This window comes from Arachis ipaensis, chromosome B1, assembly GCF_059453495.1.
Source record: "Arachis ipaensis isolate K30076 ecotype BB chromosome B1, ASM5945349v1, whole genome shotgun sequence".
Lineage (NCBI taxonomy): Eukaryota > Viridiplantae > Streptophyta > Magnoliopsida > Fabales > Fabaceae > Arachis > Arachis ipaensis.
In genome coordinates, this window is record NC_142436.1 from 18,077,481 (window position 1) to 18,100,623 (window position 23,143).

The window sequence follows — 23,143 nt, forward strand, 5'->3', positions numbered from 1 at the left end:
CTGCTTTTTCTTGCTTCAAGAATCATTTTTATGATTTTTCAGATTATCAAATAACATGTCTCCTAGTCATCATTCTTTCAAGAGCCAACATATTTAACATTCTTAAACAACAACTTCAAAAGACATATGCACTGTTCAAGCATACATTCAGAAAACAAGAAGCATTGTCACCACATTAATATAATTAAACTAAGTTCAAGGATAAATTCGAAACTCATGTAGTTCTTGTTCTTTTGAATTAAAATATTTTTTTATTTTAAGAGAGGTGATGGATTCATAGGACATTCATAACTTTAAGACAAAGTTACTAACTACTAATGATCATGTAATGAAGACACAAACATAGATAAGCACATAACATAGAAAACGAAAAATAGAAGAAGTAAGAACAAGGAATGAGTCCACCTTAGTGATGTCTTTGAGCTCTTCTATGTCTCTTCCTTGTCTTTGTTGCTCCTCCTTCATTGCTTTTAGATCTTCTCTGATTTCATGAAGGATGATGGAGTGCTCTTGATGTTCCACCCTTAGTTGCTTCCAATAATTGTGTGGAAGAAAATGTATCCCCTGAGGTATCTCAGGGATTTCTTGATTTGCAGTCAAATGTTCTACCACTGAGCTATAGACCCTTGATGGAAGCTTTTGTCTTCCCTTTCCTCTTTCTAGAGGTTTCTCTGGCCTTAGGTGCAATCAATGGTTATGGAAAAAACAAAAAGCTATGCTTTTACCACACCAAACTTAGAATGTTGCTCGCCCTCGAGCAAAAGAAGAAAGAATAGAAGAATAAGAAGAAGATATGGAGGAGAGGGAGAGGGTGATGTGTTTCGGCCAAGAAGGGTATAGAGGGGTTGTGTTGTGTGAATTTGATGAAGAATGGAGGTCTTTATATAGGGAATGGAGGGGGGGTTAAGGTTCGGCCATATGGGTGGGTTTGGGTGGGAAATTGGTTTTGAATTTTGAAGGTAGGTGGAGTTTATGAGGTAGGTTTATTGGGAAGAGTGGGTGGATGTGAGTGGTGAAGAGGTGATGGGGAAGAGAGTTTGAGGTGATTGGTGAAGGGTTTTTGGGTAAGAGTGTTTATGGGGTTGTGTGAAAGAGAGTGGTGAGAAGAAGTGAGTGGAGGTAGGTGGGGATCCTGTGGGGTCCACAGATCCTGAGTGGATCCTGTGGGGTCCACAGATCCTGAGGTGTCAAGGCATTTACATCCCTGCACCCATTAGGCATGTAAAAATGCCTTTGTACCCAACTCTGGGCGTTCAGCGCCAGGTTGGTGGCCATTTTGGGCGTTCAACGCCCATCTGTGTGCCATTTCTGGCGTTGAACGCCAGAACCATGCCTGTTCTGGCGTTCAGTGCCCAGAAGCTGCCCATTTTGGGCGTTCAGCGCCAGAACCATGCTCTGTTCTGGCATTTGAACGCCAGACAGATGCTCCTCTAGGGTGTGATTTTTCTTCTGCTGTTTTTGATTCCGTTTTCAATTTTTATATTTATTTTGTGACTCCACATGATCATGAACCTAAGAAAACATGAAAAACAATAAAAATAAGAATTAGATAAACATTGGGTTGCCTCCCAACAAGCGCTTCTTTAATGTCAATAGCTTGACAGTGGGCTCTCATGGAGCCTCACAGATGTGCAGAGCTTTGTTGAGACTTTCCAACACCAAACTTAGAGTTTGGATATGGGAGTTCAACACCAAACTTAGAGTTTGGTTGTGGCCTCCCAACACCAAACTTAGAGTTTGACTGTGGGGGGCTCTGGTTGACTCTGCTTTGAGAGAAGCTTTTCATGCTTCCTCTCCATGGTTGCAGAGGGAGATCCTTGAGTTTTGAATACAAGGGAGTTCTCATTCCATTGAAGGACTATTTCACCTTTGTCAACATCAATCACAACTCTTGCTGTGGCCAGGAAAGGTCTTCCTAGGATGATGGATTCATCCTCTTCCTTTCCAGTATCCAGGACTATGAAATCAGTAGGTATGTAAAGGCCCTCAACCTTTACTAATACATCTTCTACTTGTCCATAAGCCTGTCTTCTTGAGCTGTCTGCCATCTCTAGTGAGATTTTAGCAGCTTGCACCCCATAGATTCCCAATTTCTCTATTACAGAGAGGGGCATGAGGTTTATCCCTGAACCAAGGTCACACAGAGCCTTAAAGATCATGGTGCCTATGGTACAAGGGATTATGAACTTTCCAGGATCCTGTCTCTTCTGAGGCAATGTCAGTTGATCCAGATCACTTAGTTCATTGATGAACAAGGGAGGTTCAACTTCCCAAGTATCAATGCCAAACAATTTGGCATTCAGCTTCATGATTGCACCAAGGAACTTGGCAGTTTGCTCTTCAGTGACATCCTCATTCTCTTCAGAAGAGGAATACTCATCAGAGCTCATGAAGGGTATAAGGAGGTTCAATGGAATCTCTATGGTCTCTAGGTGAGCCTCAGAGTCCTTTGGTTCCCCAGAGGGAAGCTCCTTATTGATCACTGGACGTCCCAGGAGGTCCTCCTCCTTGGGATTCACGTCCTCTCCTCTCCTCAGAGGTTCGGCCATGGCGCTTATGTCAATGGCCTTGCACTCTCCCTTTGGATTTTCTTCTGTATTGCTTGGGAGAGTACTAGGAGGGATATCAGTGATCCTTTTACTCAGCTGGCCCACTTGTGCTTCCAGATTTCTAATGGAAGACCTTGTTTCATTCATGAAACTTACAGTGGCCTTAGATAGATCAGAGACTAGATTTGCTAAATTAGAAGCGTTTTGGTCAGAGTTCTCTGTCTGTTGCTGAGTTGATGATGGAAAAGGCTTGCTATTGCTAAACCTGTTTCTTCCACCATTATTAAAGCCTTGTTGGGGCTTTTGATCCTTCCATGAGAAATTTGGATGATTTCTCCATGTTGAGTTATAGGTGTTTCCATAAGGTTCACCTAAGTAATTTACCTCTGCTATTGCAGGGTTCTCAGGATCATAAGCTTCTTCTTCAGAAGATGCCTCTTGAGTACTGTTGGATGCAGCTTGCATTCCATGCAGACTCTGGGAGATCATATTTATTTGCTGAGTCAATATTTTATTCTGAGCCAATATGGCATTCAGAGTATCAACCTCAAGAACTCCCTTCTTCATAGGCGTCCCATTGCTTACAGGATTCCTTTCAGAAGTGTACATGAACTGGTTATTAGCAACCATGTCAATGAGTTCTTGAGCTTCTGCAGGCGTTTTCTTTAGGTGAATGGATCCACCTGCAGAGGTGTCCAGTGACATCTTTGATAGCTCAGATAAACCATCATAGAATATATCTAGGATGGTCCATTCTGAAAGCATGTCAGAAGGACACTTTTTGGTCAACTGTTTGTATCTTTCCCAAGCTTCATAGAGGGATTCACCTTCTTTCTGTCTGAAGGTTTGAACATCAGCTCTAAGCTTGCTCAGCTTTTGAGGAGGAAAGTACTTGGCTAAGAAAGCCGTGACCAGCTTATCCCAAGAGTTCAGGCTGTCTTTAGGTTGAGAATCCAACCATAATCTAGCTCTATCTCTTACAGCAAAAGGGAAAAGCATGAGCCTGTAGACTTCAGGATCTATTCCATTAGTCTTAACAGTATCACATATCTGCAAGAATTCAGTTAAGAACTGAAAAGGATCTTCAGATGGAAGTCCATGAAACTTGCAGTTCTGCTGCATCAGAGAAACTAATTGAGGTTTCAGCTCAAAGTTGTTTGCTCCAATGGCAGGAATGGAGATGCTTCTTCCATGTAAATTGGAATTAGGTGCAGTAAAGTCACCAAGCATCTTCCTTACATTATTATTATTTTCGGCTGCCATCTCCTCTGCCTGTTCGAAAATTTCTGAAAGGTTATCTCTGGATTGTTGTATTTTAGCTTCTCTTAATTTTCTCTTCAGAGTTCTTTCAGGTTCTGGATCTGCTTCCACAAGAATGTTCTTATCCTTGCTCCTGCTCATATGACAAGGAAGAATGGACAGGAAAATGATAATAATAATAGAGATCCTTTATACCACAGTATAGGGATCCCTTTGTGAGTGGAAGAAAAGAGGGAGATAAAGGATGTGATGTAAAGGAAGAAACACAACTGTACCAATGGAAGAGATGTGAGATGAGATGTTAGGATATGAATGAATAAATAGAATGAGATGAGGGAGGGATAATTTTCGAAAATTATTTTGAAAAAGAGTTAGTGGTTTTTGAAAAATGGTTTTTGAAAAATATTTAGTAATTTTCGAAAATCAAGTTTTAAAAATTAAAATAATTAATAAATTAAAAAGAAATTTTGAAAAAGGGGAGAGATATTTTCGAAAAATGAGAGAGAGAGAATTAGTTAGGTGGTTTTGAAAAAGTTAAGAAACAAACAAAAAGTTAGTTAGTTAGTTGAAACAAATTTTTGAAAAGATAAGAAGTTAGGAAGTTAGAAAAGATATTTTGAAAAGATATTTTTGAAAAAGATAAGATAAGAAGATATTTTTGAAAAGATATGATAAAATTAGTTTTGAAAAAGATTTGATTTTTAAAATCACAATTAATGACTTGATTCATAAGAAATCACAAGATATGATTCTAGAACTTAAAGTTTGAATCTTTCTTAACAAGCAAGTAACAAACTTCAAATTTTTTAATCAAAACATTAATTGATTAGTTATTTTCGAAAATTTTTATATAAAAATAAGAAAAAGATTTTTGAAAAATATTTTTGGAATTTTCGAAAATAACTAAGAATTTTGAAAAAGATTTGATTTTTGAAAAAGGTTTTGAAAAAAAGATAAGATTTTCAAATTGAAAATTTGATTTGACTCATAAGAAACAATTTGAATTTAAAATTTTTTGAAAAAGTCAACTCAAATTTTCGAATTTGATGAGAGAAAAAGGGAAAGATATTTTTTTGATTTTTGAATTTTTATGATGCAAGAGAAAAACACTAAAAAGATGCAATGCATGAAATTTTTAGATCAAAACATGTGATGCATGCAAGAATGCTATGAATGTCAAGATGAACACCAAGAACACTTTGAATGTCATGATGAACATCAAGAACATATTTTTGAAAAAAATTTAATGCAAAGAAAACATGCAAGACACCAAACTTAGAATTCTTTAATGCTTACGCACTAAGAATTCAAGAATGCATATGATAAACATGAAAAGACACAAAACAAAAAATCATCAAGATCAAACAAGAAGAACTACCAAGAACAACTTGAAGATCATGAAGAACACTATGAATGCATGATATTTTCGAAAAATGCAAGATGCATATGCAAGTGACACCAAACTTATAATGTGACTCAAGACTCAAACAAGAAACAGAAAAATATTTTTGATTTTTATGATTTTCTGATTTTTTTGGATTTTTATTTTATATTTTTCAAAAATTAAAAGAAAAATAAGGATTCCAAAATTTTTAATATGAATTCCAGGAATCTTGCCATGTTAGTCTAAAGCTTCAGTCCAGGAATTAGACATGGCTCACTAGCCAGCCAAGCTTTCAATGAAAGCTCCGGTCCAAAACACTAGACATGGCCAATGGTCAGCCAAGTTTCAGCAGATATGGATACTTTTCATGTATAGAATAACTAAGTGTGTGAGAATCTCTTCATTTGTGATGGTAAGTTGAAACCCCAGTCCAAAAATTAGACATGGCTTACAGCCAGCCAGGATTCAACAAATCATCATGAAACACTAGAATTCATTCTTAAAAATCTTGAATAAATTTTTGAAAACATTTTTATCTTTTTTTTTTTCGAAAACAGATGAAAAATTTTTTTTTGAAATATTTTTGAAAAATTTTTGAAAATAAAATAAAAAGAAAATTACCTAATCTGAGCAACAAGATGAACCGTCAGTTGTCCAAACTCGAACAATCCCCGGCAACGGCGCCAAAAACTTGGTGCACGAAATTGTGATCTCCAGGCTCGAACAAATCCTGGTAATGGCTCCAAAGCTTGGTGCTCTGATCTTAATTCATAATTGTCACAACTTCGATACAACTAACCAGCAAGTGCACTGGGTCGTCCAAGTAATACCTTACGTGAGTAAGGGTCGAATCCCACGGAGATTGTTGGTATGAAGCAAGCTATGGTCACCTTGTAAATCTCAGTCAGGCAGATATAAAGTGATAATGGTGTTTTCGAATATTAATTAATAAAAGAGGGATAGAGATACTTATGTAGATTCATTGGCAGGAATTTCAGATAAGCGAATGGAGATGCTTTTCGTTCCTCTGAACCTCTGCTTTCCTGCTATCTTCATCCAATCAGTCTCACTCCTTTCCATGGCTGGCTTTATGTGATACATCACCACTGTCAATGGCTACTTTCGGTCATCTCACGGGAAAATGATCCAATGCCCTGTCACGGCACGGCTAATCGTCTGGAGGCATCACCCTTGTCAATGGCTTCATCTTATCCTCTCAGTGAATAATATGCTCACGCACCCTGTCACGGCACGGCTATTCATCTGTCGGTTCTCGATCATGCTGGAATAGGATTTACTATCCTTTTGCGTCTGTCACTAACGCCCTGCAATCGCGAGTTAGGAGCTCGTCACAGTCATTCAATCATTGAATCCTACTCGGAATACCACAGACAAGGTTTAGACCTTCCGGATTCTCTTGAATGCCGCCATCATTCTAGCTTACGCCACGAAGATTCTGGTTAGGAGATCTAAGAGATATTCATTCTAGCTTAATTCATGTAGAACGGAAGTGTTTGTCAGGCACGCGTTCATAAGGGAGAAGGATGACGAGCGTCACACATAATCATCACCTTCATCACGTTCTTGGGTGCGAATAGATATCTTAGAAGAGAAATAAGAAGAATTGAATAGAAAACAGTAGTACTTGCATTAATCTTTGAGGAACAGCAGAGCTCCACACCTTAATCTATGGAGTGCAGAAACTCTACCGTTGAAAATACATAAGTGAGAGGTCCAGGCATGGCCGAGATGGCCAGCCCCCTAAACGAGATCACAGGATCAAAATACAATCCAGGATGTCAAATACAATAGTAAGAGGTCCTATTTATAATAAACTAGTTACTAGGGTTTACATGAGTAAGTAATTGATGAATAAATCCACTTCCGGGGCCCACTTGGTGTGTGTTTGGGCTGAGCCTGAGTGTTGCACGTGCAGAGGCCATTTGTGGAGTTGAACGCCAGTTTCTGTGCCAGTTTGGGCGTTCAACTCTGGTTTTGGATCCTTTTCTGGCGCTGGACGCCAGATTCAGCCAGTTTACGTCGTCAATTCTTGGCCAAAGTATAAACTATTATATATTGATGGAAAGCCCTGGATGTCTACTTTCCAACGCAATTGGAAGCGCGCCATTTTGAGTTTTGTAGCTCCAGAAAATCCACTTTGAGTGCAGGGAGGTCAGAATCCAACAGCATCAGCAGTCCTTCTTCAACCTCTGAATCAGATTTTTGCTCAAGTCCCTCAATTTCAGCCAGAAAATACCTGAAATCACAGAAAAACACACAAACTCATAGTAAAGTCCAGAAATGTGAATTTAACATAAAAACTAATGAAAACATCCCTAAAAGTAACTAGATCCTACTAAAAACATACTAAAAACAATGTCAAAAAGCGTATAAATTATCCGCTCATCAGCATCTAACCTATAAATTCTCATCACACCACACGGTACTTAAATAAAACTTAAACCATACCTTTAATGACGGCAGTTCACACCCAACACTTGAATTTTCCACTCCAAGACTCACTCCAAAAAGTTCCACAAGCAAATCTAAGTCCTCAAAGTGTGCCAAATTCACCCAACAACACTAACATAACCAATTTCACATATACATTAATCTAGGATTCATGAGATTTGATAAATCAAAAGAATTTGGGGATTTCTTACCTTAACCTATGAAAATGATTGATGAAAATCATCAATAGCTCATAATAAAGTACCCCTAAATAACCAAAATCACAAGATTTTCTCAAAACCCAAACCAAAACACAAATTCAGAAAGAAAAAATAAAACTGGGTCAAGGACAATGAGATACTCACCAAAATAGTTTGATAGAATCGAAGAAGGTGAGGAGAGCAATGCGTGGCTGCAAACGGCTCGTCAATTGGAGAACCGGAGATGAAGTTATGGTGGATTTAGTGTTTATGGAACTTAGGTTTTTCTCTTCTTCTTCCCTCTCTTCAATTTCAGCATAAACACAATGAATGAGAGTTGTGTTGTGCTGAATGGTTATTAGTTATGGCTTATATATGCTGTGTTTGGACCCAACTTGGGACTGATTCACATATATGGCCCGTTTGGCCCAATTTTGTACCAAAACTTTTAATATTAGTGTTTTAGTGCGTTTTAATTATTTTTACCATCCCAATTACAAATTTTAACTTTTTAATCTCACTCATAATTAATTTTCTCAACTACAGTACTAGACAGATCTCAGCCAGTACCGCTAATCAAATTTTCAGTGCGCATTTTTATGCAGAAAACTGTTTTTCGACTCAGAAAAATCCACTAAGTCCAAATATCATATTTAAATTGTCAAATTTCGATTGCTATATTTTTTAACCATTTTCGTTCATATTTAATTAATTACTTAATTAATTACGGTTTGATCGAGTTTTACATCCTACCCACCTTATTTAAAATTTTGTCTTCAAAATTTGGTCCACAAAAAGAAAACAAAACTTGGGCTAAATCATCATTGAAAGTTTCCTCAAATTCAACCAAACTCGCACCATTCATCTTACCATTTAACGTCAATTTAAATACTTAATCACCTTCCTCATTCTCTTGCACAACTCATAAACTTAACTGAATTTCAAGTCTACGCCGTACTACCTTGTCTTACTCTTAACTTCCTCTAGATCTTTCTTAATAGCTAATCAAACATCACGTTCATCTTTCCATTTATAAAACCTTTCATAACTCCCAATCAAAATCATAACTTAAAATCTCCAAAACTCTTTAAATCCTTACTAAAGTTGACGGAACGGAACCTCTCCTAAGTCGAATTTCACCACTCTCAATATATTCACGACACAAACTTGGCATTTCAACTTCAACACAACTCAACATTTCAATCCAACATCTCGGATTCATCATTCAAAACCAATTATTTCTAATTTTCAACCTAAAACCAAAATCAACGTGATCTAATATCGTAATAATTGTCCCTCAAACACAACATCTTGCACTCACTTCTTATCCAAATCCAATTATACACCTACACTCATTTCCACAACTATTTCAGAATCAATATGATCTCACAGCCACATTCAAACTCAATTATCCGGAACTAATCATTTGCATTAATCTGCTAACCTTTCAAATATTCAAAACCTAAAGTATTTCTAATCACCTTTTATAGCTCCTATTTGCAACTATCCTGTGTTAATACTTCCACAAGCTTCCAATGCGTTACTTTGATCATTAGCCACCAAGAATCCAATCATGCATTCACGTCATATTTCCTAATCGGATCACAAAAATCTAGGCTCACTTCTAAGCTTTCTCAAACCAATCCCAATTAATGCTTAAGTTCATCCTAAAACTTCAATCACAATTTAGGACACTAGCTCATTTTTAGGTTTAAATCACAAGCTGGTTAAAATCCTTAATCAAAATAATTACATTATTTAAGACCTCAACACAAATCAGGGTACCTACTTAGGTTATTCCTCTTTGGCTACATTAAGTTCAACCATGTCAAATCCTCATTCTTTTCAACAACCAATTTCACATATCCCACATCTCATAAAGTTCTCACTCTCAACCAAACACTATCTTGCACCAACTTCTATCAATACACAATTTACAATATATGCACATGCAAGTCGAAATTAACTCTATTACTACTCATCATTACAATGAATTATTACTCTATGGCTTATCTAGGACAGTCTCACCATGACCTTCTAGTGTTAAAGTCCACTTTTTAAACATCGTCAACATTCAAACATCATTTCCAAATCACATCCTCATCATTCAAAGCTTATAACATCAGTTTTATAACAATAGTCATTATCCCATTTCTACACAACTATACAAATTCACAAACTTTCATTTCAAGTTCAAATTCAAGGTATACTAATGCTATCTACAAGCCTTCTCTCTTTTCATTAATCAATTCTCAATCAATTCAAACCTAAAAATCATACTCTCTACTTTTTTCTATTTCTACCTTGCCTCAACACCCAACCATTTACCAAATACCCAATGTTATCCTAAGTCACCATATAATTTGCTACCAAATCTAAATTCAATTGCAAATTTTAGCGTCTTCAATCGTAAATTAGCAACTTATCAATTGTACAATGCGGTTAACACATTACCACCAATCTCTTATTTACCTCTGACCAAAGTGTCAGACCCAACAGCATTCTCCATCGTTATAATATACACGTGTCCTTGCTGTTGGGCCCTACTAGCACTCCGATTAGCCTTCTCAAGATATTTTCAATACATATGACCAGCTCCTCCACAACTGCAGCATAGTCCCAATCCAGCTTTATATAGAGTTCCCGGGTGATAGCTCCCACACCTCCTGCAAGTCAATTCATTCGGAGGTTGACGCCCATATCACCTTCCTTAATGATTGTTATTATTTTTCCTTCGGAAATTATTCTGGGCTTGCTGAGGTTGTTGATTGTAACCTTCTCTCTTGAATAATTAGTCAATAAATTAATTATTAGTCAAAAAAACTAGCAAATTAAATTTTATTGATCTATTGTGGTAAAAATATTAAAAATACGAATTTCGGCATAAATTTTAAAGAATTTAGCCCAAAATCGGGACAACGGGCCAAATCAGTTGAACTGGGTCCACATTGGGCCCAAGGCCCAATCCAAACACCACTTTAATGAAGTGGCTTCAGCCACCTTTTCCTCTCATTATGAAACTCATGCTGGAAACTTGGAAGGGGAGAAGAAGAGGAACTCTAAATCCTAACATTGTCTGTATTGTATGTCTATGCAACAGAGAGATCCCTAAGAGTAACGAGGGTTGTTCCACCGGAGTTTTGGAGGGTTGGAGGAGAGTGATATTGAGGTGTTAAATTATATTTGGACTAAAAGAGAGTGAGATTGAGGTGTTAAGTTATATTTGGACTAGAACCTAAGTACCTTAGGTAGTTTACCTTGTTTCTGGTTTAATTTATAACTAAGCTTTAAATATGAGTATCAGAGTTCTAGAATCGCCTCTGGCTTTTCCGGGACCTTATATCTTATGTACGTTGGCACCTTTACCATACTGAAAACCTCCGATTCTCATTTTATACATATGTTGTCATTTTTCAGATGCAGGTCGAGAGGCACCTCGCTAGGCGTATGGAGTTTCTAAGCAAGCGAAGTTTAGCTTTGGGATGTTATATTTTGGACTGTTGGTTATGTATTTATGTTTATAGACTCTCCTATGTATATATAACTTGTGTTTGATCTTCCTAGAGGCTATTTTGGAAAAACAGGAGTTTGGTTTTCTATATTTTGGGATATTTGGGATATGTACATATATATATACTCCGGCTAGTCTTGGCTTCGCAGGTCGAGTCTGGAGTTTGATATTCTGTATTCTTGGTACTTTACTCTTTGTATTTATGGTTTATCCTTTCTGTTTATCCGGTTTTAAGTTTTCGATTGTGTTGCGCCTTTCTTTTTACAGTTTTGCTTTAACCTTACTTCAAGGCTCCTAGTTACGAATTCTTCAACTATATCTATGTGTGTGTATATGTATATATATATTATTTTTAGAGGTCGTAATACCTCACCACCTCTGTTTTACGACTTAAGCGTAAGACTCTGTGTGATAGGGTATTACAAGACTCATGAATCTCATTTAATATTTTTTGCTGAACTAACAGCTGTGATATTAATTAATGGGTTGCTCTACTATACAGATTCAACTTAGTACAGATATACAGAAATTTCTTTTGGGAGAACTACTTTGTGATACATGGACTTTTTGTTCCCTTTGAGGGAGCAACTTGGCAGATCACATTTGGCTTGAGGGTTTAGCTGAAGTAGGTGAGCCATTAGTGAGTTTTGGGTCACCATTGATGGGCCTTTTGTTGTAATTGGGTTCCCTTGGGCCTTTTGTATTATAAAAGAATAAATATAATAAAATAATATAAAATTATTTGTTTGAGATTTTAATGGACCTATATGGATGGGTGAAGGAAATAATGAGAGTATTGATGTGTGGTTGTATTGAGGACGATAACCAAAAGACAGCAACTTCCTGCGCACTGAATCCTCATTCTCCTCAAAGTCTCAAACTAAGCTCATTTTTTTTGTCATGGGTTAGGGTTGGAAAGGACCAACCCGACCCAAAAACATACACATATACCATCCATTAATTCAAACACTACCGGTACACCCACTTTCCCCTCTTATAATTCAACCGAACTTAATCCTTATGAAGAATGCCCCTGACACTATACTGATTATACTCAACTGCCGGAGGGTCTTGTACTGCTGGAGGGTCTTGTTCTTTGTTGCTATGGAGTCGGTTGATTGAGGTGTTGTGGTTGGAGTGGATACACGCATTACAATTGGGTGGAGGATGCCGCAAGAATGTTGTTGCTGCTCCGCCGCCTCTTTACTACCGGTTGCTGCGCCTTGGCCCTGGTGTAGCAGTCGCAGATCCTTGCCCATTGTCGACAACATCTTCACTGCTTGCCTTTGTTGGTTCTCTCTCCAATCGGATCTGCTTCCGACTACGTTTGTCGAGGAGAATACGCCGCTATTTCTCTGAACTGTTGTCCCTTTTCGCTGAAGCATCTCCCACCATTTTGCTCGCCGTCCATGACCGCCAATGTCTTGTTCCTTGAGCTCGTTGCCCCATCGTCTTTTCTTCGTCTCCTCAGCCACACTTTTGTTGTCGTCGCGATCAATTGCTTCTACCGTCGTCTAGTCGTCGCTGTGCTCGAAGTCTCGAACCCGTTTATGCATTCACCAATGGCAGCTCCTTTCTTGATCTCTGAGTCCGTCGTCTGGATGTACCTCTGCTGAGTAGCGCGTTTGCCGCCGTCTGGCGCCTCGTTGCCATCCTCCATCGCTCTGAACCACCTTGGGTCATAACAACAATTATTAAGTACACATCAATTTGAGATAATAAATTAAAAAATAGGATCTATAAAAATTGTTGTGTATATACATATGCTCCCATAAATGAGAACTCCAACTCCCCATGTTCTTTTTCAGATTGCCAAAACCACACATAAAATACAAGCATTGAAAGATCCATTCACCGGCTCAACAAAAGTGTCTAGTAGGCATCCATTAACGAGCCAAATACAATCCCATTAACCTGTCATGTCATTCTCAGCTTGGCTTGCCCTTTGGTCAACATCCAGCCATTACATACCCCTGCAGCAACCTCTGTAAGCTACTTCCCTCATTACCAGCATAAATCCACGTGCTTGTATGACATTTGTTTTAGAAAAATATTTATAAAAAAACATCTGTATACTATAATTGTCCTTAATTAGTTGTTTGAAAATTACAATATATGACCGATTGCAGCTTGCAGGTAATACTTTAGAACTTTCCGCTATCATCACATTTCATATGCGACTCAAAATTAATTCATTCAAATAGCAGATTACATTGAATGAAAGTAATTCAATTTAAATTACTGAGAGACAAAAACACATGCATTAAGAATATGAATACAATGAAATGAAAAAAAAATTGAAAATACCAGCAAAAAAATAGCATAAAAAATACAAGAATAAAGAAGAAGATGCTACATGTCCACATTAGCAGTCAAATGCCCAAGTTTTAAAATCTTAAATGTTGCTATTACAATTTAGTTGTCCAATAATATTGTTACTTAAGCATTTCTTTGAAGTGAAAAAAAATTACACAATTCACTAAAATAATAGCATTGGGTGTTAATATAATTTTATTAATACTCTCTCCTTTTTCCAAACAATTCTTAGTATTTTTTATTACTTCATTTCAATTTTCTTTTGGAAAAACGGAAGTATTTTATGAATCAAATAATTTAAGAATTTTTTTTCTAATAAACAAGATAGAAGCGCAGAACGAAATTTATAAAAACCCTGTCATTGTGCATTTCAATTTTAGATTTTGGTTAGAAAAAATTAGGGTTATAAACTAAGAAACAAAATTCAATATACGAAGGTTGCCACATCTTCATTTTGATGTACGGTTTGCTACCTCAACTGATTCTATTAAAGAGAAGACTCTTTTTCACGCTTAGACATTTTTGTACGTAGCATTTTAAAATATTTTGAGAGTGTTTTTTTATTATAAAAATTAAAATTATTTTTGTCATCGTTTTAAAAAAAGTCTTTGATAGTTTACTCAAAAATAAATTTGTAAAAAAAAATCAAAGTAATTATTTAATCTGTTCTAAAATTTTTAAAATTAAATATTTTAATTTTTAATTTTTAAAATGCATAAAAAAATAGTTCCAATGTTTATCTTAATTAGACAAATTAGTCCTTAGTATTAAGTACAAAACAATTTTCAAAGAATTTAAAAAATCTCAAAACATTCACCGACAAATTTTAAAAATTGACGGATTTAAAAATAGAGTTTTTGGGAATAAACACCCACACTTTATAGGATATTGTCTTTACTATAAAAATAATATTTAACTTAAAAATTAGAATACTGCTAACTTACATTTATGTCAAACTTACGTTTTGTTGTGTTTGCCGTAAGCACAATGTGAATACATGGAGTACAGTTTATCATTTATAGTAATTATTGTCATAATTGTTCATTATATTAGCATTTGTGATATTATTCACTGATTTAGAATATTAAAACGTCAATATTAGTGATTGTGATAATTGTTCATTAGATAAGCATTTGTGATTATTGTTCACACATTTCAAATATTAAAACTTGTCAAAATAGGTAGTTGTGACAATTGTATACTATGTTAGCTTGATGATTATCCACTAATTTAGAGTTGAAATCAAATTAACAATGCTAAGAGTTGTGATTATTGTTTAATGATTTACTATATTAAAAATTAGCAACACAAATTGAAGGATTAATGCTCAATCAAATGTTAAAAGTTGGAACTTCTAACCAAACAATAGAGGAAATTCATGTTTCTAAGTCATCCCCCTAACTATATGCATGACTTTTATATTTTGGATATTTTGTTCATCGAGATGACTATTTTAAAATTCTTTTAAAGATTGTTTAAGATTTTTTACAATATTTGTAGATTATTTATATTTCACATGAAGATTGATCTGTTCAGTTTGCACACATGGATATTTAATGGCTACATATGTGAGTTAACATTTTATGTTAGTAGGGGTAACAATACTATTCAAATTTGTGGGTATTCAACCCTATCCTATGTGTTTGGGGTGGATTTTTAGTTGGACGGGATCTTAAGCGAGGTCGAGTTTAGGTAATACCAACCCCTATTCGTCCTGGTATGTAAAATAATTAGTAAAATGATTAATAATATTGTCTCGTATTTAAGTTTTTACTTTAATTTATATTATGTATGTGGTGATGGTTATATAAATTTTGAAATTTAATTTTATTTGTTGGATTTTAATTATAGGGGTAGATAGGAGCGTGGCGGGTACCCTCGGGAGCGAAATGTAATATCCTACCATGTAGAGCTTTATGCTTAGGTCGTAAAACAGATGTGATGAGGTATTACGACCGCTAATTAATATATATATATATATAGTTGAAGAATTCGTAACTAGGAGTCTTGAAGTAAGGTTAAAGCAAAACCGTAAAAAGAAAAGCGCAACACACTCAAAAATGTAAAACCGGATAAACAGAAAGGATAAACCATAAATACAAGGAGTAGAGTACCAAGAATACATAATATCAAGCTCCAAACTCGACCTGCGAAACTAAGGCTGGCCGGAGTATATCATATACATATATACATATCCCAAATATCCCAAAATACAGAAAACCAAACTCCTGTTTCTCCAAAATAGTCTCTAGGATGATCAAACACAAGTTATATATATACATAGGAGAGTCTATAAACATAAATACATAACCAATAGTCGAAAATATAAAATCCCAAAGCTAAACTTCACTTGCTCAGAAACTCCAGATGCCTAACGAGGTGCCTCTCGACCTGCATCTAAAAAATAACAATATATGTATGGAGTGAGAATCGGAGGTTCTCAGTATGGTAAAGGTGCCAACGTACATAAGATATAAGGTCCTGAGAAAGCCAGAAGCGATCCTAGAACTCTGACACTCAGATTTAAAGCTTAAAGTTATAAATTAAACTAAAAACAAGGTAAACTACCTAAGGTACTTAGATTCTAGTCCAAATATAACTTAACACCTCAATCTCATTCTCTTCTAGTCCAAATATAACTTAACACCTCAATCTCACTCTCCTCTAACCCTCCAAAACTCCAGTGGAACAACCCTCGTCACTCCTCCACCAAATGAGGGATCTCTCAGTTGCATAAACATACAATATAGACAAGAAAAACACATATAGAATGCAGTTACAGCAGGTAGAACATGTAGCAATTAGACATAGTTAATCAAATAGGCACTTCCAAGTAATGTAAACTCAAACAAAACAAACAAATGTATATGATATATGCCTGCCCTATGGCTGATGAGTCTCATCTGTCGGTTATAAAGCCAAACCCGACATGTCCGGTAGCTAACCCTGGACAGAATGCCAAATATGGAGTAGGTGGGACAACGCCGCAACCCTTGCGTCTTACCCGCGTACCCAGAGCAAGGGACAACCTCACCACTGCCTCTTACCCAGGCAGTATTACAGTTCTCAACCTGGAGCAAGCGGCGACAGAACTCAACCCTTGCATCTTACTCAAAACCTCGAACTCTTACTCGGAGCAAGTGGATAACACCACTGCATCTTATCCGGAGTCTTAACTTATACCCGGAGCAAGTGGACAACGCCATCGCCTCTTATCCGGTCACATATATTTCATTATTATTCAATTCATTCAGATAGCATACTTTAAAATCATTCCTCATAATCATTTGGTCAAATTCAAACATCATCACTCCTTCATTATCAGCATCATATTTATTAGCCACTCTATATTTAACATCACCGACCATTTATTCATTCGGTTATCACTTCGTAAAATTCCTTCCGAATGTCTCCTTCATTTATTTAGCAGACTCACCCTCATTCTAAGGTTTAAAGGCTCACTAATATACCTTAAACAAGTGTAAGGGAGGTTTGAAAAGTTAAAAAATTGATTTAGTATGCAAAAATTCCACTTTTAGCAAAAACAGGGGCCTCGCGTACGCGAGAGGGCAAAACAGAAGGAACTTCTCGCGTAGCGTGTACCGCCCGCGTACACGAGCATTCGATTTAACAAGTCCGCGTCTGCGAGACTATATTCACGTACGCAAGATCCAAGCAGTGAGTGAACCTCGCGTTGCGTGTGCATGCTCGCGTACGTGACTCCTTCTTTTTCTAAAAAAGCTGCTAAGTTGCAGAATTTCCAAAATTTGACACCAAACTTCAAACATGCATAACTCTTTCGTTTTAAATAATTTTTCATTCGTTCTTCAAATGACATAAACTTCATGGACCCAATTTTCATTTGAAATAAGTTTGACAAAATTTGGGGGTTTGAAAGCCGAATTATGACCTGTCGAAGTTGGTCAAAAATCAAGTTTTACCAAAAAAAATTCCAAAACCTCTTTTTCTTTCCAAATTTTCAATTTCAATACAAAGTTTTATAATCAAAACAATACCGAAACTCCCCCAAACATACACATATTCCTCCCAACCACCTCACCTCACATCAATACCCAATTTTTCTTTCCTCAATCATTCGACAATTCCATATACATACATTCAACAATTTTACTCACCCAATCAAACAATCAACTATATTTCATACACATCAATCTATTATCATTACAACCATCGTCGAACCACACATTTTCATAATAATCTCAACATTACTACCAAAATTACTAAACATTAACAAGTTCTCACAATTCAACTTATCATATGGTCATTAGCTTAAGTTTTCACGTTACATTATACGTTATCTACGAGAAACCAAAATCATACATTGGCCGATTCCTCCCTAATGCCAAAGCACCTCAAATTTCTCCGTCTATCAAGTGTTCAAAGCCCCGAATCCTCACCGAACGAAAATTCAACCTCCACGATTTGTTTTTTAGTCACTGATATCAGCAAATTTATCTCCAAAACATATATCTCACTCTAATTCCACATAAATACCACAAAATCAAAATAGGGTTTGCTAATTTAACAATTTCACGAGGGTTAGAGGTTTTTCACCTTACCAACAAAAAGTTGGGACAAGACCCGGCAAGTCCACAAAGCTAGTTCGATCCTAAACACTAAGATTCAACAAAATCTCAACACAATTGCTCAAGATTTTCGAAAATGAAGGGGTGAGCAGTTGGAAGAGAAACTAAGACTTATCTTACAAATTGTTTGGTGATTTTTGTAGAGCTCGACACGGTGATCGTGCTGCCGCAAACAGTGCTTCGGATTTTCAACTTATTTGGCTCGTTGGTCCGATTTTGAGTCAAATTCTTTAAAATTAGTCACAAAATTTGTATTTTTAATATTTTTACCACAATAAATTAATAAAATTTAATTTCTAATTCTTTTTATTCATAATTAATTTATTGACTAATTATTCACTAATTACGTGGGATTTACACGAAATACGGTTCAACTTTTTACTACATGTGAATAGAAATGGAACGAATTCTATGAGAATTATTGTAGAGCCAGGCGAGGTCGGGTAGGATAAAAACCTACCCCTACCTACTTCATTGCCACTCCTACATGTTGGCTGTCACTATTAGTGACTAACAATTCAAATTAGATTAGGACTATATTTATCTAACAATAGTATGACTATTTTGTATATTTTGCAATGAGTAAATAACCATTTCTAACCACTAACGATTCAATTTCACAACCTCTCTTCCTCTTCCTCTTTTTTTTCCACCACTGTACTCACCTTCAACTTGGCAAAGCCCAGCTTTATCGTCCTTCATCAACTCACCCACAACCATCCCAGCTTCATTGCCTCCATCTTCTACTTTGGCAATTTCATCATTATTTGGTTCGCCACCAAACGCTACCCCCATCGACTCCAAAGCCTCCCTCCGCTTCCTATCATCTATGCCTCCATCTCCTCAATGGCTCTGATGTCACCGTTTGAGGGTCTAGTATGACCAATCGCGATGCCTCCTCTACAACGCTCGAAGACAGTAGCAATTCGCTAATTTCAACCGGAAGCCACATCCCTCTACGACAGTCGTTCGACCACCCCACTGATATACTTGTCTTTTCTCAAAATCTCAATTTCGGTAAGATTTGAATATTTGGCTCTTACTCTTTTATCCATTAGAATAATAGGAATTTAATTCTATATTAAAATGATAGCATACTAGAATAAAATTAAGATTTTAAATTTTGGTGTGAATGTTGTGTGTAACTTTGTTTTGGTATTGTAATAATGCAACTTATAAGAGGACATTGTAGTTATTGGATCAATTTTATGTGGCACACTGATAACAAAAGAAATGGACTTAATAGAGTTTACTAATAATGGTGTTAAAAATGGGTGTTACGATAGCGGTAAAAAAAGAAGAAGAAAGATGGTGAGATTGAGTGAAAATGATGAAGAAATGTTAGAAAGTATAATTTAAAAACTTTAAATAATTTTTGAGATTTTGATTAATTTTGTCAATTAAAATCTATTATTCATAGATATAACATTAATTTTATTTTTTCATGAATTAGTTTTTTTTATTTGAAGTTTGATATTAAAAATCGAGGGATTGATTTGGATAATTTGTCAAAAAAAAATTAGAGTAAAAGACAAATAGGTCCCTGACCTTTTTAAACGCGGACGTTTTTGTCCCTCAAGATTGAAAAATACAATTAAATCCCTCACCTTTTAAAATGGCTGACAATTATACCCCTTCGTCGAATTGGGGCTCAAAACGGCAACGGAGGATGCTGACGTGGAGGGGTAGAGTATGACGTGTCTGTTTTACCTGATGATGTGGAACCCATGGCCGCTGATGGTGCGATCGTCCATGACGAGTGAGGGGGGTTCTTCATGCACAAGACCTGGAGGGGGATCTTCATGCGCTGTTGCAGGAGGATGTGATCGAGATGGGATTACGCCAAAGTGCTTCTGTGGCGTATATGCCATTCTTTACAAGTCAAGAACAGCAACTAATCCCAATAGAATATTTCTCGGGTGTCCATTCTTCAAGGTAAGTGACTATTTTGTCAATAGTTGGATGAGACTGTAATGTGTCTAATTGGGTGATTCTCTGAAAATTTGCTCCATATTAAAGAAGGGTACTGCCGATACTTTGTCTGCCTTGATGAACACTTGAAAAAAATTAGGGCCATGGAGGTGCAAGCATTGGGTGCTGTGGATGATGTTGGGGGAGTAGATGTTGAAGATCAACTGCTCCAAAGTCAGGAATTGGAAAAAAAAAATGGAAGAGTTGGAGAGGAAACTGTTATGTATTGAGAAGAAAAAAAACATGAGTTTGTGGCATATTACTTTGATTAGTGTAGTTGTTGTTATTGTTGCTGTATGTTTCTTAAAGTGCTGAAGATGATTTGATGTACATGGTGATGTTGTAATGAAAATTGTCATTGCTGGCTATTTAATAGGAAGTCTATGTTGGACTAAATCCACTTTTCTATGAAGTTTGAACAAGTAAAAAATACTACAAATCACCTATTATATAAGGTAGTAATTCTGCATAGATTATAACTAAAATAGAAACAACAATGTATATGACTTAATCCCAAATATAACAGCATAAGTTTGCCACAAAATAACAAAACATCTGGTTAGCATGTAAACAAGTTTGCCAAACTATGATAAGTAGACAGTATTGTTCAATTCATACTAATGACTAGGACCAAAAATAGAAATTCATTTAGTTGTGTTCAGTTCTTCTGATTGTTGGATCCAAGAGTTGGGATGAACTTGAAAATTCCTGTGGTCCCACTGTCAGCTACTTTCAAGGTCTCCTTTGATGGTGTCTCACTGGTGCTGGTGCTTTGAGTATGGGGTGTATCTGGGGGTGGATTTGGTGGTGAATTTGAAGGTGGATTTGCACTTGTTCGGGACCTGAAAATTATTTGCTTGTGTATAAATTTAGAGGCAGCAGGTGAGATTTTGGGTTGCCCAATTCTTGGCAGTTGGGATGAAGCCCTGAATGGAGTTTGGACTGGAGCAAATGGTATTGTTGCTGCAGCTACTTGAGTAGTGAGTGGTGCAGCAACTGATGCAGACCCTGATGCTGCTACCTAAATTTTTGTGTTGGTTAGTAGTCCAGCAGCATTCTGGCTGATAACATTATTCTGCAAAAGTAACCGAGATATTCAATTGTTTAAATTCAGGGACAAGAATAAAGTGATTGGCATTATGAGTGTATACTGGAGACTTTTCGTGCACAGCACTAGTCTCAGCAAAATTTTCACCCTATGTCTAGTTTTGATCCTATGCAACATAGATCCAGCAAGGTAACCCAATAGACAAATTAGTCCTTAAGAAAGAGATATAATGACATCATAACCACTGACAAAATTTAAAATTCACAAATTTATCCTAATGCATAACAGGGATACTTACCTCTGGTTGATGGGCTGATTGTGAAAGGGGAAGCAGCACCAAGGCTTGTGTGTTTTCAACAGTCTTAGCTTTTTTCCTTTTTGGTTTCCAGGTTGGGTTGCTTGGTGCTCCCTTACAGGTCTTATAGTTATGGCCTTTCTCATTGCACTTGTTACACGTAACTTGAAAGCTTCTCTTAAACTTGTCCCCCTGAATATGAGCCTCAACAAGGTCCTTGTTGCAATTGTGTACCTTTGGCCTCCTAATAGGTCGCTTGATGGGTGGTGGAGCAGGCCTGAGCTGGTCAGTGGCAGTCTAAAATTTCTCACTAGGAATTGGTTTTATGCAATGTGCATATGTCTTATGAATGGATTCCATACACAACCAGAGATGCACATAATCATCTGGCTGGTCATGCCCCTTTCTGATTGTAGCAACAGTGTGAATGCATGGCATGCCTGAATCCAAAATAATTCAAATATTACCTAGCATTATATAAGAACAGATATAAAGAAAATCTTTCAAAATAAACCATGTACCGGTCAATTGCCAAACATTGCATGAACATGTATGTTTGATCAAATCCACATCCACTTTGGTCTTTTTTCTGCTGACTTCAAATTTTTTTCTTTCGTTATCTCCCACCCACTCAGCAATTCACCTGTTGCTGGGTTTTATCCACCTCTGTAACTTTTTTCCTAGACTAGTGCAAGCTTTCCAATATGGTGCTCTAACAGCCTAATATGTTTGGTCATTCTCCTCATTAGGTAGCACCTGATTTTTTTACACATAGTCAAAATTGGCTTCATTCTGTACTTAACCACTTTTGCATTAAATACTTCGCACATGTTATTAGTTAGGTTATCCACCTTGGGTCCATGGCTAAAAAAAGCCTTAATCCAAGTGGCTGGTTCAAATTTCATCAGATACTCCCATGCTGCCTTATTCACCCCCTTCAACTTCTCCATGGTCTTTTTGAACTCTGGTTTCGTTGTGCACCTAGCACACTCCCATACTATGTCTCTAATGTGCATATCTTTGAACCTATTTATGAAATTCTTCCACATGTGCATGACACAGTTCCGATGATGTGCTCTCGACATTACCTCCTTTAGAGTTGGTAGCAGACCCTGCAAACACATAACGTTGCAAACACATAATATTGCAAAGACATAAATGCAGTAATTAATATGCTACACTATTATGCTAACATAATTTATCGAAAAAATAAACAGATTAAAAGTCTAACCTTTTGTTGGTCGGACATAAAGTTCCAACCAAATTGACTGGCATCACCCAGATCTTTCTAGAGCAGTGTGAGAAATCATTTCCATGATTCCTTCGTCTCTGATCTTACAACTCCATATGTTACTACGTAAAATCGGTTATTCGCATCCTGTGCCACTGTTGACAGTAGTTGGCCTCCGTGGTATGTCTTCAGAAAAGCTCCATCTAGATGGATGAAAGGCCTACATCAGTCTTAAAGCCTTGCTTACAACTCTCAAAGCAGATATATATTTTGTCAAAGACAGGGAGGGATTGAGGGATAGGCCTCACATCAACTCTTGC

At 36.6% G+C, this 23,143-nt stretch overlaps 1 non-coding gene across 1 annotated transcript; it reads left to right on the forward strand.

The window, feature by feature from the left end:
* Positions 1-3,308: 3,308 nt before the first annotated feature.
* On the forward strand, positions 3,309-3,416 carry LOC148575853 (small nucleolar RNA R71). Its single transcript, XR_015903182.1, has one exon. It is a non-coding gene; the product is annotated as a small nucleolar RNA R71 (small nucleolar RNA).
* Positions 3,417-23,143: the final 19,727 nt, after the last annotated feature.